The sequence below is a fragment of the Schistocerca americana genome, chromosome 2 (assembly GCF_021461395.2).
Source record: "Schistocerca americana isolate TAMUIC-IGC-003095 chromosome 2, iqSchAmer2.1, whole genome shotgun sequence".
Classification (NCBI taxonomy): domain Eukaryota; kingdom Metazoa; phylum Arthropoda; class Insecta; order Orthoptera; family Acrididae; genus Schistocerca; species Schistocerca americana.
The window spans coordinates 40,166,168-40,179,032 of NC_060120.1; the positions used below are offsets into that span (position 1 = coordinate 40,166,168).

Here is a 12,865-nt window from a genome sequence, read left to right on the forward strand (position 1 = left end):
GACTTTCTCTCGTCCGCGAATGCACACACGACAGTTCCTTTGTCAGCCTGGAACCCATCACAGCCGAGGGCTCAAGAAGTCTTCGGGGTGCTCGAGAGGGTGTCTGCCGTAGCACCCCTAACGAGATAGCGGCGTTTCGCGCAGTCGTTATTGCAAGTCATATCAGCAAAAGCAATCACTTTCTCAGCAGCAGGCAGTGCGAGCCCAGCGGCAGCTCTACATGAAGGTACCAATAGCCCAGGAAGGCCGCCGACCGCAGGAATTCGCGCCGCCCCCATCCCGCCAGCGTACACGAGACTTCCAGGGCACCCTGGACGACATCGAGGGACTGGAATAATTGGCATTCGCCGTGTCACAGGGCTCGTTGGTCTAGGGGTATGATTCCTGCTTAGGGTGCAGGAGGTCCCGGGTTCAAATCCCGGACGAGCCCTAGCGTTTTGTGCAAAGTGATCGCACGTCAGTGGCTGAGTCAGCGCAAAAAGCTCGCCGTCAATATCAAATGAATTTCTTATTCGATGTGAGCAATTGACACTCGGGTCCGACGCGTGAAGGCGATTACGAAGGTTTCGGGTACAGATGGTAGCAGATGCATGTTAGTACGTCTTGCTTAAAGTGATGAAAAAGTGTTTCCGCCCGCGATCGAACCGGGGACCTTCTGCGTGTTAGGCAGACGTGATAACCGCTACACCACGGAAACTGCTTGTGTGCACCTTACTTCACAGACGACTTATAGTGATGTTGCCATCGTAACTGAAAAATTCAATAAATGTGGTACTTGCAAACGAAGGGACATGCAGCAGATCCTCACACGACGTGGCTCATTGGAGGACAATACGACATAGGCAGGAAAATACTGTTCCCGCCCGGGATCGAACCGGGGACCTTCTGCGTGTGAAGCAGACGTGATAACCGCTACACTACGGAAACGACGGACCTGAGGAGTCCATCCTTGTTCACTCGAACTTGCCTCAGACTTTCTCTCGTCCGCGAATGCACACACGACAGTTCCTTTGTCAGCCTGGAACCCATCACAGCCGAGGGCTCAAGAAGTCTTCGGGGTGCTCGAGAGGGTGTCTGCCGTAGCACCCCTAACGAGATAGCGGCGTTTCGCGCAGTCGTTATTGCAAGTCATATCAGCAAAAGCAATCACTTTCTCAGCAGCAGGCAGTGCGAGCCCAGCGGCAGCTCTACATGAAGGTACCAATAGCCCAGGAAGGCCGCCGACCGCAGGAATTCGCGCCGCCCCCATCCCGCCAGCGTACACGAGACTTCCAGGGCACCCTGGACGACATCGAGGGACTGGAATAATTGGCATTCGCCGTGTCACAGGGCTCGTTGGTCTAGGGGTATGATTCCTGCTTAGGGTGCAGGAGGTCCCGGGTTCAAATCCCGGACGAGCCCTAGCGTTTTGTGCAAAGTGATCGCACGTCAGTGGCTGAGTCAGCGCAAAAAGCTCGCCGTCAATATCAAATGAATTTCTTATTCGATGTGAGCAATTGACACTCGGGTCCGACGCGTGAAGGCGATTACGAAGGTTTCGGGTACAGATGGTAGCAGATGCATGTTAGTACGTCTTGCTTAAAGTGATGAAAAAGTGTTTCCGCCCGCGATCGAACCGGGGACCTTCTGCGTGTTAGGCAGACGTGATAACCGCTACACCACGGAAACTGCTTGTGTGCACCTTACTTCACAGACGACTTATAGTGATGTTGCCATCGTAACTGAAAAATTCAATAAATGTGGTACTTGCAAACGAAGGGACATGCAGCAGATCCTCACACGACGTGGCTCATTGGAGGACAATACGACATAGGCAGGAAAATACTGTTCCCGCCCGGGATCGAACCGGGGACCTTCTGCGTGTGAAGCAGACGTGATAACCGCTACACTACGGAAACGACGGACCTGAGGAGTCCATCCTTGTTCACTCGAACTTGCCTCAGACTTTCTCTCGTCCGCGAATGCACACACGACAGTTCCTTTGTCAGCCTGGAACCCATCACAGCCGAGGGCTCAAGAAGTCTTCGGGGTGCTCGAGAGGGTGTCTGCCGTAGCACCCCTAACGAGATAGCGGCGTTTCGCGCAGTCGTTATTGCAAGTCATATCAGCAAAAGCAATCACTTTCTCAGCAGCAGGCAGTGCGAGCCCAGCGGCAGCTCTACATGAAGGTACCAATAGCCCAGGAAGGCCGCCGACCGCAGGAATTCGCGCCGCCCCCATCCCGCCAGCGTACACGAGACTTCCAGGGCACCCTGGACGACATCGAGGGACTGGAATAATTGGCATTCGCCGTGTCACAGGGCTCGTTGGTCTAGGGGTATGATTCCTGCTTAGGGTGCAGGAGGTCCGGGTTCAAATCCCGGACGAGCCCTAGCGTTTTGTGCAAAGTGATCGCACGTCAGTGGCTGAGTCAGCGCAAAAAGCTCGCCGTCAATATCAAATGAATTTCTTATTCGATGTGAGCAATTGACACTCGGGTCCGACGCGTGAAGGCGATTACGAAGGTTTCGGGTACAGATGGTAGCAGATGCATGTTAGTACGTCTTGCTTAAAGTGATGAAAAAGTGTTTCCGCCCGGGATCGAACCGGGGACCTTCTGCGTGTTAGTCAGACGTGATAACCGCTACACCACGGAAACTGCTTGTGTGCACCTTACTTCACAGACGACTTATAGTGATGTTGCCATCGTAACTGAAAAATTCAATAAATGTGGTACTTGCAAACGAAGGGACATGCAGCAGATCCACACACGACGTGGCTCATTGGAGGACAATGCGACATAGGCAGGAAAATACTGTTCCCGCCCGGGATCGAACCGGAGACCTTCTGCGTGTGAAGCAGACGTGATAACCGCTACACTACGGAAACGACGGACCTGAGGAGTCCATCCTTGTTCACTCGAACTTGCCTCAGACTTTCTCTCGTCCGCGAATGCACACACGACAGTTCCTTTGTCAGCCTGGAACCCATCACAGCCGAGGGCTCAAGAAGTCTTCGGGGTGCTCGAGAGGGTGTCTGCCGTAGCACCCCTAACGAGATAGCGGCGTTTCGCGCAGTCGTTATTGCAAGTCATATCAGCAAAAGCAATCACTTTCTCAGCAGCAGGCAGTGCGAGCCCAGCGGCAGCTCTACATGAAGGTACCAATAGCCCAGGAAGGCCGCCGACCGCAGGAATTCGCGCCGCCCCCATCCCGCCAGCGTACACGAGACTTCCAGGGCACCCTGGACGACATCGAGGGACTGGAATAATTGGCATTCGCCGTGTCACAGGGCTCGTTGGTCTAGGGGTATGATTCCTGCTTAGGGTGCAGGAGGTCCCGGGTTCAAATCCCGGACGAGCCCTAGCGTTTTGTGCAAAGTTATCGCACGTCAGTGGCTGAGTCAGCGCAAAAAGCTCGCCGTCAATATCAAATGAATTTCTTATTCGATGTGAGCAATTGACACTCGGGTCCGACGCGTGAAGGCGATTACGAAGGTTTCGGGTACAGATGGTAGCAGATGCATGTTAGTACGTCTTGCTTAAAGTGATGAAAAAGTGTTTCCGCCCGCGATCGAACCGGGGACCTTCTGCGTGTTAGGCAGACGTGATAACCGCTACACCACGGAAACTGCTTGTGTGCACCTTACTTCACAGACGACTTATAGTGATGTTGCCATCGTAACTGAAAAATTCAATAAATGTGGTACTTGCAAACGAAGGGACATGCAGCAGATCCTCACACGACGTGGCTCATTGGAGGACAATACGACATAGGCAGGAAAATACTGTTCCCGCCCGGGATCGAACCGGGGACCTTCTGCGTGTGAAGCAGACGTGATAACCGCTACACTACGGAAACGACGGACCTGAGGAGTCCATCCTTGTTCACTCGAACTTGCCTCAGACTTTCTCTCGTCCGCGAATGCACACACGACAGTTCCTTTGTCAGCCTGGAACCCATCACAGCCGAGGGCTCAAGAAGTCTTCGGGGTGCTCGAGAGGGTGTCTGCCGTAGCACCCCTAACGAGATAGCGGCGTTTCGCGCAGTCGTTATTGCAAGTCATATCAGCAAAAGCAATCACTTTCTCAGCAGCAGGCAGTGCGAGCCCAGCGGCAGCTCTACATGAAGGTACCAATAGCCCAGGAAGGCCGCCGACCGCAGGAATTCGCGCCGCCCCCATCCCGCCAGCGTACACGAGACTTCCAGGGCACCCTGGACGACATCGAGGGACTGGAATAATTGGCATTCGCCGTGTCACAGGGCTCGTTGGTCTAGGGGTATGATTCCTGCTTAGGGTGCAGGAGGTCCGGGTTCAAATCCCGGACGAGCCCTAGCGTTTTGTGCAAAGTGATCGCACGTCAGTGGCTGAGTCAGCGCAAAAAGCTCGCCGTCAATATCAAATGAATTTCTTATTCGATGTGAGCAATTGACACTCGGGTCCGACGCGTGAAGGCGATTACGAAGGTTTCGGGTACAGATGGTAGCAGATGCATGTTAGTACGTCTTGCTTAAAGTGATGAAAAAGTGTTTCCGCCCGCGATCGAACCGGGGACCTTCTGCGTGTTAGGCAGACGTGATAACCGCTACACCACGGAAACTGCTTGTGTGCACCTTACTTCACAGACGACTTATAGTGATGTTGCCATCGTAACTGAAAAATTCAATAAATGTGGTACTTGCAAACGAAGGGACATGCAGCAGATCCTCACACGACGTGGCTCATTGGAGGACAATACGACATAGGCAGGAAAATACTGTTCCCGCCCGGGAACGAACCGGGGACCTTCTGCGTGTGAAGCAGACGTGATAACCGCTACACTACGGAAACGACGGACCTGAGGAGTCCATCCTTGTTCACTCGAACTTGCCTCAGACTTTCTCTCGTCCGCGAATGCACACACGACAGTTCCTTTGTCAGCCTGGAACCCATCACAGCCGAGGGCTCAAGAAGTCTTCGGGGTGCTCGAGAGGGTGTCTGCCGTAGCACCCCTAACGAGATAGCGGCGTTTCGCGCAGTCGTTATTGCAAGTCATATCAGCAAAAGCAATCACTTTCTCAGCAGCAGGCAGTGCGAGCCCAGCGGCAGCTCTACATGAAGGTACCAATAGCCCAGGAAGGCCGCCGACCGCAGGAATTCGCGCCGCCCCCATCCCGCCAGCGTACACGAGACTTCCAGGGCACCCTGGACGACATCGAGGGACTGGAATAATTGGCATTCGCCGTGTCACAGGGCTCGTTGGTCTAGGGGTATGATTCCTGCTTAGGGTGCAGGAGGTCCGGGTTCAAATCCCGGACGAGCCCTAGCGTTTTGTGCAAAGTGATCGCACGTCAGTGGCTGAGTCAGCGCAAAAAGCTCGCCGTCAATATCAAATGAATTTCTTATTCGATGTGAGCAATTGACACTCGGGTCCGACGCGTGAAGGCGATTACGAAGGTTTCGGGTACAGATGGTAGCAGATGCATGTTAGTACGTCTTGCTTAAAGTGATGAAAAAGTGTTTCCGCCCGGGATCGAACCGGGGACCTTCTGCGTGTTAGTCAGACGTGATAACCGCTACACCACGGAAACTGCTTGTGTGCACCTTACTTCACAGACGACTTATAGTGATGTTGCCATCGTAACTGAAAAATTCAATAAATGTGGTACTTGCAAACGAAGGGACATGCAGCAGATCCACACACGACGTGGCTCATTGGAGGACAATGCGACATAGGCAGGAAAATACTGTTCCCGCCCGGGATCGAACCGGGGACCTTCTGCGTGTGAAGCAGACGTGATAACCGCTACACTACGGAAACGACGGACCTGAGGAGTCCATCCTTGTTCACTCGAACTTGCCTCAGACTTTCTCTCGTCCGCGAATGCACACACGACAGTTCCTTTGTCAGCCTGGAACCCATCACAGCCGAGGGCTCAAGAAGTCTTCGGGGTGCTCGAGAGGGTGTCTGCCGTAGCACCCCTAACGAGATAGCGGCGTTTCGCGCAGTCGTTATTGCAAGTCATATCAGCAAAAGCAATCACTTTCTCAGCAGCAGGCAGTGCGAGCCCAGCGGCAGCTCTACATGAAGGTACCAATAGCCCAGGAAGGCCGCCGACCGCAGGAATTCGCGCCGCCCCCATCCCGCCAGCGTACACGAGACTTCCAGGGCACCCTGGACGACATCGAGGGACTGGAATAATTGGCATTCGCCGTGTCACAGGGCTCGTTGGTCTAGGGGTATGATTCCTGCTTAGGGTGCAGGAGGTCCCGGGTTCAAATCCCGGACGAGCCCTAGCGTTTTGTGCAAAGTGATCGCACGTCAGTGGCTGAGTCAGCGCAAAAGGCTCGCCGTCAATATCAAATGAATTTCTTATTCGATGTGAGCAATTGACACTCGGGTCCGACGCGTGAAGGCGATTACGAAGGTTTCGGGTACAGATGGTAGCAGATGCATGTTAGTACGTCTTGCTTAAAGTGATGAAAAAGTGTTTCCGCCCGCGATCGAACCGGGGACCTTCTGCGTGTTAGGCAGACGTGATAACCGCTACACCACGGAAACTGCTTGTGTGCACCTTACTTCACAGACGACTTATAGTGATGTTGCCATCGTAACTGAAAAATTCAATAAATGTGGTACTTGCAAACGAAGGGACATGCAGCAGATCCTCACACGACGTGGCTCATTGGAGGACAATACGACATAGGCAGGAAAATACTGTTCCCGCCCGGGATCGAACCGGGGACCTTCTGCGTGTGAAGCAGACGTGATAACCGCTACACTACGGAAACGACGGACCTGAGGAGTCCATCCTTGTTCACTCGAACTTGCCTCAGACTTTCTCTCGTCCGCGAATGCACACACGACAGTTCCTTTGTCAGCCTGGAACCCATCACAGCCGAGGGCTCAAGAAGTCTTCGGGGTGCTCGAGAGGGTGTCTGCCGTAGCACCCCTAACGAGATAGCGGCGTTTCGCGCAGTCGTTATTGCAAGTCATATCAGCAAAAGCAATCACTTTCTCAGCAGCAGGCAGTGCGAGCCCAGCGGCAGCTCTACATGAAGGTACCAATAGCCCAGGAAGGCCGCCGACCGCAGGAATTCGCGCCGCCCCCATCCCGCCAGCGTACACGAGACTTCCAGGGCACCCTGGACGACATCGAGGGACTGGAATAATTGGCATTCGCCGTGTCACAGGACTCGTTGGTCTAGGGGTATGATTCCTGCTTAGGGTGCAGGAGGTCCCGGGTTCAAATCCCGGACGAGCCCTAGCGTTTTGTGCAAAGTGATCGCACGTCAGTGGCTGAGTCAGCGCAAAAAGCTCGCCGTCAATATCAAATGAATTTCTTATTCGATGTGAGCAATTGACACTCGGGTCCGACGCGTGAAGGCGATTACGAAGGTTTCGGGTACAGATGGTAGCAGATGCATGTTAGTACGTCTTGCTTAAAGTGATGAAAAAGTGTTTCCGCCCGCGATCGAACCGGGGACCTTCTGCGTGTTAGGCAGACGTGATAACCGCTACACCACGGAAACTGCTTGTGTGCACCTTACTTCACAGACGACTTATAGTGATGTTGCCATCGTAACTGAAAAATTCAATAAATGTGGTACTTGCAAACGAAGGGACATGCAGCAGATCCTCACACGACGTGGCTCATTGGAGGACAATACGACATAGGCAGGAAAATACTGTTCCCGCCCGGGATCGAACCGGGGACCTTCTGCGTGTGAAGCAGACGTGATAACCGCTACACTACGGAAACGACGGACCTGAGGAGTCCATCCTTGTTCACTCGAACTTGCCTCAGACTTTCTCTCGTCCGCGAATGCACACACGACAGTTCCTTTGTCAGCCTGGAACCCATCACAGCCGAGGGCTCAAGAAGTCTTCGGGGTGCTCGAGAGGGTGTCTGCCGTAGCACCCCTAACGAGATAGCGGCGTTTCGCGCAGTCGTTATTGCAAGTCATATCAGCAAAAGCAATCACTTTCTCAGCAGCAGGCAGTGCGAGCCCAGCGGCAGCTCTACATGAAGGTACCAATAGCCCAGGAAGGCCGCCGACCGCAGGAATTCGCGCCGCCCCCATCCCGCCAGCGTACACGAGACTTCCAGGGCACCCTGGACGACATCGAGGGACTGGAATAATTGGCATTCGCCGTGTCACAGGGCTCGTTGGTCTAGGGGTATGATTCCTGCTTAGGGTGCAGGAGGTCCCGGGTTCAAATCCCGGACGAGCCCTAGCGTTTTGTGCAAAGTGATCGCACGTCAGTGGCTGAGTCAGCGCAAAAAGCTCGCCGTCAATATCAAATGAATTTCTTATTCGATGTGAGCAATTGACACTCGGGTCCGACGCGTGAAGGCGATTACGAAGGTTTCGGGTACAGATGGTAGCAGATGCATGTTAGTACGTCTTGCTTAAAGTGATGAAAAAGTGTTTCCGCCCGCGATCGAACCGGGGACCTTCTGCGTGTTAGGCAGACGTGATAACCGCTACACCACGGAAACTGCTTGTGTGCACCTTACTTCACAGACGACTTATAGTGATGTTGCCATCGTAACTGAAAAATTCAATAAATGTGGTACTTGCAAACGAAGGGACATGCAGCAGATCCTCACACGACGTGGCTCATTGGAGGACAATACGACATAGGCAGGAAAATACTGTTCCCGCCCGGGATCGAACCGGGGACCTTCTGCGTGTGAAGCAGACGTGATAACCGCTACACTACGGAAACGACGGACCTGAGGAGTCCATCCTTGTTCACTCGAACTTGCCTCAGACTTTCTCTCGTCCGCGAATGCACACACGACAGTTCCTTTGTCAGCCTGGAACCCATCACAGCCGAGGGCTCAAGAAGTCTTCGGGGTGCTCGAGAGGGTGTCTGCCGTAGCACCCCTAACGAGATAGCGGCGTTTCGCGCAGTCGTTATTGCAAGTCATATCAGCAAAAGCAATCACTTTCTCAGCAGCAGGCAGTGCGAGCCCAGCGGCAGCTCTACATGAAGGTACCAATAGCCCAGGAAGGCCGCCGACCGCAGGAATTCGCGCCGCCCCCATCCCGCCAGCGTACACGAGACTTCCAGGGCACCCTGGACGACATCGAGGGACTGGAATAATTGGCATTCGCCGTGTCACAGGGCTCGTTGGTCTAGGGGTATGATTCCTGCTTAGGGTGCAGGAGGTCCCGGGTTCAAATCCCGGACGAGCCCTAGCGTTTTGTGCAAAGTGATCGCACGTCAGTGGCTGAGTCAGCGCAAAAAGCTCGCCGTCAATATCAAATGAATTTCTTATTCGATGTGAGCAATTGACACTCGGGTCCGACGCGTGAAGGCGATTACGAAGGTTTCGGGTACAGATGGTAGCAGATGCATGTTAGTACGTCTTGCTTAAAGTGATGAAAAAGTGTTTCCGCCCGCGATCGAACCGGGGACCTTCTGCGTGTTAGGCAGACGTGATAACCGCTACACCACGGAAACTGCTTGTGTGCACCTTACTTCACAGACGACTTATAGTGATGTTGCCATCGTAACTGAAAAATTCAATAAATGTGGTACTTGCAAACGAAGGGACATGCAGCAGATCCTCACACGACGTGGCTCATTGGAGGACAATACGACATAGGCAGGAAAATACTGTTCCCGCCCGGGATCGAACCGGGGACCTTCTGCGTGTGAAGCAGACGTGATAACCGCTACACTACGGAAACGACGGACCTGAGGAGTCCATCCTTGTTCACTCGAACTTGCCTCAGACTTTCTCTCGTCCGCGAATGCACACACGACAGTTCCTTTGTCAGCCTGGAACCCATCACAGCCGAGGGCTCAAGAAGTCTTCGGGGTGCTCGAGAGGGTGTCTGCCGTAGCACCCCTAACGAGATAGCGGCGTTTCGCGCAGTCGTTATTGCAAGTCATATCAGCAAAAGCAATCACTTTCTCAGCAGCAGGCAGTGCGAGCCCAGCGGCAGCTCTACATGAAGGTACCAATAGCCCAGGAAGGCCGCCGACCGCAGGAATTCGCGCCGCCCCCATCCCGCCAGCGTACACGAGACTTCCAGGGCACCCTGGACGACATCGAGGGACTGGAATAATTGGCATTCGCCGTGTCACAGGGCTCGTTGGTCTAGGGGTATGATTCCTGCTTAGGGTGCAGGAGGTCCGGGTTCAAATCCCGGACGAGCCCTAGCGTTTTGTGCAAAGTGATCGCACGTCAGTGGCTGAGTCAGCGCAAAAAGCTCGCCGTCAATATCAAATGAATTTCTTATTCGATGTGAGCAATTGACACTCGGGTCCGACGCGTGAAGGCGATTACGAAGGTTTCGGGTACAGATGGTAGCAGATGCATGTTAGTACGTCTTGCTTAAAGTGATGAAAAAGTGTTTCCGCCCGCGATCGAACCGGGGACCTTCTGCGTGTTAGGCAGACGTGATAACCGCTACACCACGGAAACTGCTTGTGTGCACCTTACTTCACAGACGACTTATAGTGATGTTGCCATCGTAACTGAAAAATTCAATAAATGTGGTACTTGCAAACGAAGGGACATGCAGCAGATCCTCACACGACGTGGCTCATTGGAGGACAATACGACATAGGCAGGAAAATACTGTTCCCGCCCGGGATCGAACCGGGGACCTTCTGCGTGTGAAGCAGACGTGATAACCGCTACACTACGGAAACGACGGACCTGAGGAGTCCATCCTTGTTCACTCGAACTTGCCTCAGACTTTCTCTCGTCCGCGAATGCACACACGACAGTTCCTTTGTCAGCCTGGAACCCATCACAGCCGAGGGCTCAAGAAGTCTTCGGGGTGCTCGAGAGGGTGTCTGCCGTAGCACCCCTAACGAGATAGCGGCGTTTCGCGCAGTCGTTATTGCAAGTCATATCAGCAAAAGCAATCACTTTCTCAGCAGCAGGCAGTGCGAGCCCAGCGGCAGCTCTACATGAAGGTACCAATAGCCCAGGAAGGCCGCCGACCGCAGGAATTCGCGCCGCCCCCATCCCGCCAGCGTACACGAGACTTCCAGGGCACCCTGGACGACATCGAGGGACTGGAATAATTGGCATTCGCCGTGTCACAGGGCTCGTTGGTCTAGGGGTATGATTCCTGCTTAGGGTGCAGGAGGTCCGGGTTCAAATCCCGGACGAGCCCTAGCGTTTTGTGCAAAGTGATCGCACGTCAGTGGCTGAGTCAGCGCAAAAAGCTCGCCGTCAATATCAAATGAATTTCTTATTCGATGTGAGCAATTGACACTCGGGTCCGACGCGTGAAGGCGATTACGAAGGTTTCGGGTACAGATGGTAGCAGATGCATGTTAGTACGTCTTGCTTAAAGTGATGAAAAAGTGTTTCCGCCCGGGATCGAACCGGGGACCTTCTGCGTGTTAGTCAGACGTGATAACCGCTACACCACGGAAACTGCTTGTGTGCACCTTACTTCACAGACGACTTATAGTGATGTTGCCATCGTAACTGAAAAATTCAATAAATGTGGTACTTGCAAACGAAGGGACATGCAGCAGATCCACACACGACGTGGCTCATTGGAGGACAATGCGACATAGGCAGGAAAATACTGTTCCCGCCCGGGATCGAACCGGGGACCTTCTGCGTGTGAAGCAGACGTGATAACCGCTACACTACGGAAACGACGGACCTGAGGAGTCCATCCTTGTTCACTCGAACTTGCCTCAGACTTTCTCTCGTCCGCGAATGCACACACGACAGTTCCTTTGTCAGCCTGGAACCCATCACAGCCGAGGGCTCAAGAAGTCTTCGGGGTGCTCGAGAGGGTGTCTGCCGTAGCACCCCTAACGAGATAGCGGCGTTTCGCGCAGTCGTTATTGCAAGTCATATCAGCAAAAGCAATCACTTTCTCAGCAGCAGGCAGTGCGAGCCCAGCGGCAGCTCTACATGAAGGTACCAATAGCCCAGGAAGGCCGCCGACCGCAGGAATTCGCGCCGCCCCCATCCCGCCAGCGTACACGAGACTTCCAGGGCACCCTGGACGACATCGAGGGACTGGAATAATTGGCATTCGCCGTGTCACAGGGCTCGTTGGTCTAGGGGTATGATTCCTGCTTAGGGTGCAGGAGGTCCCGGGTTCAAATCCCGGACGAGCCCTAGCGTTTTGTGCAAAGTGATCGCACGTCAGTGGCTGAGTCAGCGCAAAAAGCTCGCCGTCAATATCAAATGAATTTCTTATTCGATGTGAGCAATTGACACTCGGGTCCGACGCGTGAAGGCGATTACGAAGGTTTCGGGTACAGATGGTAGCAGATGCATGTTAGTACGTCTTGCTTAAAGTGATGAAAAAGTGTTTCCGCCCGCGATCGAACCGGGGACCTTCTGCGTGTTAGGCAGACGTGATAACCGCTACACCACGGAAACTGCTTGTGTGCACCTTACTTCACAGACGACTTATAGTGATGTTGCCATCGTAACTGAAAAATTCAATAAATGTGGTACTTGCAAACGAAGGGACATGCAGCAGATCCTCACACGACGTGGCTCATTGGAGGACAATACGACATAGGCAGGAAAATACTGTTCCCGCCCGGGATCGAACCGGGGACCTTCTGCGTGTGAAGCAGACGTGATAACCGCTACACTACGGAAACGACGGACCTGAGGAGTCCATCCTTGTTCACTCGAACTTGCCTCAGACTTTCTCTCGTCCGCGAATGCACACACGACAGTTCCTTTGTCAGCCTGGAACCCATCACAGCCGAGGGCTCAAGAAGTCTTCGGGGTGCTCGAGAGGGTGTCTGCCGTAGCACCCCTAACGAGATAGCGGCGTTTCGCGCAGTCGTTATTGCAAGTCATATCAGCAAAAGCAATCACTTTCTCAGCAGCAGGCAGTGCGAGCCCAGCGGCAGCTCTACATGAAGGTACCAATAGCCCAGGAAGGC

The 12,865-nt window shown here is 53.7% G+C and overlaps 39 non-coding genes across 39 annotated transcripts; 13 read left to right on the forward strand and 26 right to left on the reverse strand.

The window, feature by feature from the left end:
- The first annotated feature begins 358 nt into the window (after window positions 1-358).
- On the forward strand, window positions 359-430 carry Trnap-agg. The gene has a single exon. It is a non-coding gene; the product is annotated as a tRNA-Pro (tRNA).
- Window positions 431-624: 194 nt separating this feature from the next.
- On the reverse strand, window positions 625-697 carry Trnav-aac. Its single transcript has one exon. It is a non-coding gene; the product is annotated as a tRNA-Val (tRNA).
- Window positions 698-854: 157 nt separating this feature from the next.
- On the reverse strand, window positions 855-927 carry Trnav-cac. Its single transcript has one exon. It is a non-coding gene; the product is annotated as a tRNA-Val (tRNA).
- Window positions 928-1,329: 402 nt separating this feature from the next.
- Trnap-agg lies at window positions 1,330-1,401 on the forward strand. Its single transcript has one exon. It is a non-coding gene; the product is annotated as a tRNA-Pro (tRNA).
- A 194-nt stretch (window positions 1,402-1,595) lies between these two features.
- Trnav-aac lies at window positions 1,596-1,668 on the reverse strand. The gene has a single exon. It is a non-coding gene; the product is annotated as a tRNA-Val (tRNA).
- A 157-nt stretch (window positions 1,669-1,825) lies between these two features.
- On the reverse strand, window positions 1,826-1,898 carry Trnav-cac. The gene has a single exon. It is a non-coding gene; the product is annotated as a tRNA-Val (tRNA).
- A 402-nt stretch (window positions 1,899-2,300) lies between these two features.
- On the forward strand, window positions 2,301-2,371 carry Trnap-agg. Its single transcript has one exon. It is a non-coding gene; the product is annotated as a tRNA-Pro (tRNA).
- Window positions 2,372-2,565: 194 nt separating this feature from the next.
- On the reverse strand, window positions 2,566-2,638 carry Trnav-aac. The gene has a single exon. It is a non-coding gene; the product is annotated as a tRNA-Val (tRNA).
- A 157-nt stretch (window positions 2,639-2,795) lies between these two features.
- Window positions 2,796-2,868, reverse strand: Trnav-cac. Its single transcript has one exon. It is a non-coding gene; the product is annotated as a tRNA-Val (tRNA).
- Window positions 2,869-3,270: 402 nt separating this feature from the next.
- On the forward strand, window positions 3,271-3,342 carry Trnap-agg. The gene has a single exon. It is a non-coding gene; the product is annotated as a tRNA-Pro (tRNA).
- A 194-nt stretch (window positions 3,343-3,536) lies between these two features.
- On the reverse strand, window positions 3,537-3,609 carry Trnav-aac. Its single transcript has one exon. It is a non-coding gene; the product is annotated as a tRNA-Val (tRNA).
- A 157-nt stretch (window positions 3,610-3,766) lies between these two features.
- Trnav-cac lies at window positions 3,767-3,839 on the reverse strand. Its single transcript has one exon. It is a non-coding gene; the product is annotated as a tRNA-Val (tRNA).
- Window positions 3,840-4,241: 402 nt separating this feature from the next.
- Window positions 4,242-4,312, forward strand: Trnap-agg. Its single transcript has one exon. It is a non-coding gene; the product is annotated as a tRNA-Pro (tRNA).
- Window positions 4,313-4,506: 194 nt separating this feature from the next.
- On the reverse strand, window positions 4,507-4,579 carry Trnav-aac. The gene has a single exon. It is a non-coding gene; the product is annotated as a tRNA-Val (tRNA).
- A 157-nt stretch (window positions 4,580-4,736) lies between these two features.
- On the reverse strand, window positions 4,737-4,809 carry Trnav-cac. The gene has a single exon. It is a non-coding gene; the product is annotated as a tRNA-Val (tRNA).
- Window positions 4,810-5,211: 402 nt separating this feature from the next.
- On the forward strand, window positions 5,212-5,282 carry Trnap-agg. Its single transcript has one exon. It is a non-coding gene; the product is annotated as a tRNA-Pro (tRNA).
- A 194-nt stretch (window positions 5,283-5,476) lies between these two features.
- On the reverse strand, window positions 5,477-5,549 carry Trnav-aac. Its single transcript has one exon. It is a non-coding gene; the product is annotated as a tRNA-Val (tRNA).
- Window positions 5,550-5,706: 157 nt separating this feature from the next.
- Window positions 5,707-5,779, reverse strand: Trnav-cac. The gene has a single exon. It is a non-coding gene; the product is annotated as a tRNA-Val (tRNA).
- Window positions 5,780-6,181: 402 nt separating this feature from the next.
- Window positions 6,182-6,253, forward strand: Trnap-agg. Its single transcript has one exon. It is a non-coding gene; the product is annotated as a tRNA-Pro (tRNA).
- A 194-nt stretch (window positions 6,254-6,447) lies between these two features.
- On the reverse strand, window positions 6,448-6,520 carry Trnav-aac. Its single transcript has one exon. It is a non-coding gene; the product is annotated as a tRNA-Val (tRNA).
- A 157-nt stretch (window positions 6,521-6,677) lies between these two features.
- On the reverse strand, window positions 6,678-6,750 carry Trnav-cac. Its single transcript has one exon. It is a non-coding gene; the product is annotated as a tRNA-Val (tRNA).
- Window positions 6,751-7,151: 401 nt separating this feature from the next.
- Window positions 7,152-7,224, forward strand: Trnap-agg. Its single transcript has one exon. It is a non-coding gene; the product is annotated as a tRNA-Pro (tRNA).
- A 194-nt stretch (window positions 7,225-7,418) lies between these two features.
- Trnav-aac lies at window positions 7,419-7,491 on the reverse strand. Its single transcript has one exon. It is a non-coding gene; the product is annotated as a tRNA-Val (tRNA).
- A 157-nt stretch (window positions 7,492-7,648) lies between these two features.
- Trnav-cac lies at window positions 7,649-7,721 on the reverse strand. Its single transcript has one exon. It is a non-coding gene; the product is annotated as a tRNA-Val (tRNA).
- A 402-nt stretch (window positions 7,722-8,123) lies between these two features.
- On the forward strand, window positions 8,124-8,195 carry Trnap-agg. The gene has a single exon. It is a non-coding gene; the product is annotated as a tRNA-Pro (tRNA).
- Window positions 8,196-8,389: 194 nt separating this feature from the next.
- Trnav-aac lies at window positions 8,390-8,462 on the reverse strand. Its single transcript has one exon. It is a non-coding gene; the product is annotated as a tRNA-Val (tRNA).
- A 157-nt stretch (window positions 8,463-8,619) lies between these two features.
- On the reverse strand, window positions 8,620-8,692 carry Trnav-cac. The gene has a single exon. It is a non-coding gene; the product is annotated as a tRNA-Val (tRNA).
- Window positions 8,693-9,094: 402 nt separating this feature from the next.
- Window positions 9,095-9,166, forward strand: Trnap-agg. The gene has a single exon. It is a non-coding gene; the product is annotated as a tRNA-Pro (tRNA).
- A 194-nt stretch (window positions 9,167-9,360) lies between these two features.
- Trnav-aac lies at window positions 9,361-9,433 on the reverse strand. Its single transcript has one exon. It is a non-coding gene; the product is annotated as a tRNA-Val (tRNA).
- Window positions 9,434-9,590: 157 nt separating this feature from the next.
- On the reverse strand, window positions 9,591-9,663 carry Trnav-cac. The gene has a single exon. It is a non-coding gene; the product is annotated as a tRNA-Val (tRNA).
- Window positions 9,664-10,065: 402 nt separating this feature from the next.
- Trnap-agg lies at window positions 10,066-10,136 on the forward strand. Its single transcript has one exon. It is a non-coding gene; the product is annotated as a tRNA-Pro (tRNA).
- Window positions 10,137-10,330: 194 nt separating this feature from the next.
- Trnav-aac lies at window positions 10,331-10,403 on the reverse strand. Its single transcript has one exon. It is a non-coding gene; the product is annotated as a tRNA-Val (tRNA).
- Window positions 10,404-10,560: 157 nt separating this feature from the next.
- On the reverse strand, window positions 10,561-10,633 carry Trnav-cac. The gene has a single exon. It is a non-coding gene; the product is annotated as a tRNA-Val (tRNA).
- Window positions 10,634-11,035: 402 nt separating this feature from the next.
- Window positions 11,036-11,106, forward strand: Trnap-agg. The gene has a single exon. It is a non-coding gene; the product is annotated as a tRNA-Pro (tRNA).
- Window positions 11,107-11,300: 194 nt separating this feature from the next.
- On the reverse strand, window positions 11,301-11,373 carry Trnav-aac. Its single transcript has one exon. It is a non-coding gene; the product is annotated as a tRNA-Val (tRNA).
- Window positions 11,374-11,530: 157 nt separating this feature from the next.
- On the reverse strand, window positions 11,531-11,603 carry Trnav-cac. Its single transcript has one exon. It is a non-coding gene; the product is annotated as a tRNA-Val (tRNA).
- Window positions 11,604-12,005: 402 nt separating this feature from the next.
- Trnap-agg lies at window positions 12,006-12,077 on the forward strand. The gene has a single exon. It is a non-coding gene; the product is annotated as a tRNA-Pro (tRNA).
- A 194-nt stretch (window positions 12,078-12,271) lies between these two features.
- Window positions 12,272-12,344, reverse strand: Trnav-aac. Its single transcript has one exon. It is a non-coding gene; the product is annotated as a tRNA-Val (tRNA).
- A 157-nt stretch (window positions 12,345-12,501) lies between these two features.
- Trnav-cac lies at window positions 12,502-12,574 on the reverse strand. The gene has a single exon. It is a non-coding gene; the product is annotated as a tRNA-Val (tRNA).
- Window positions 12,575-12,865: the final 291 nt, after the last annotated feature.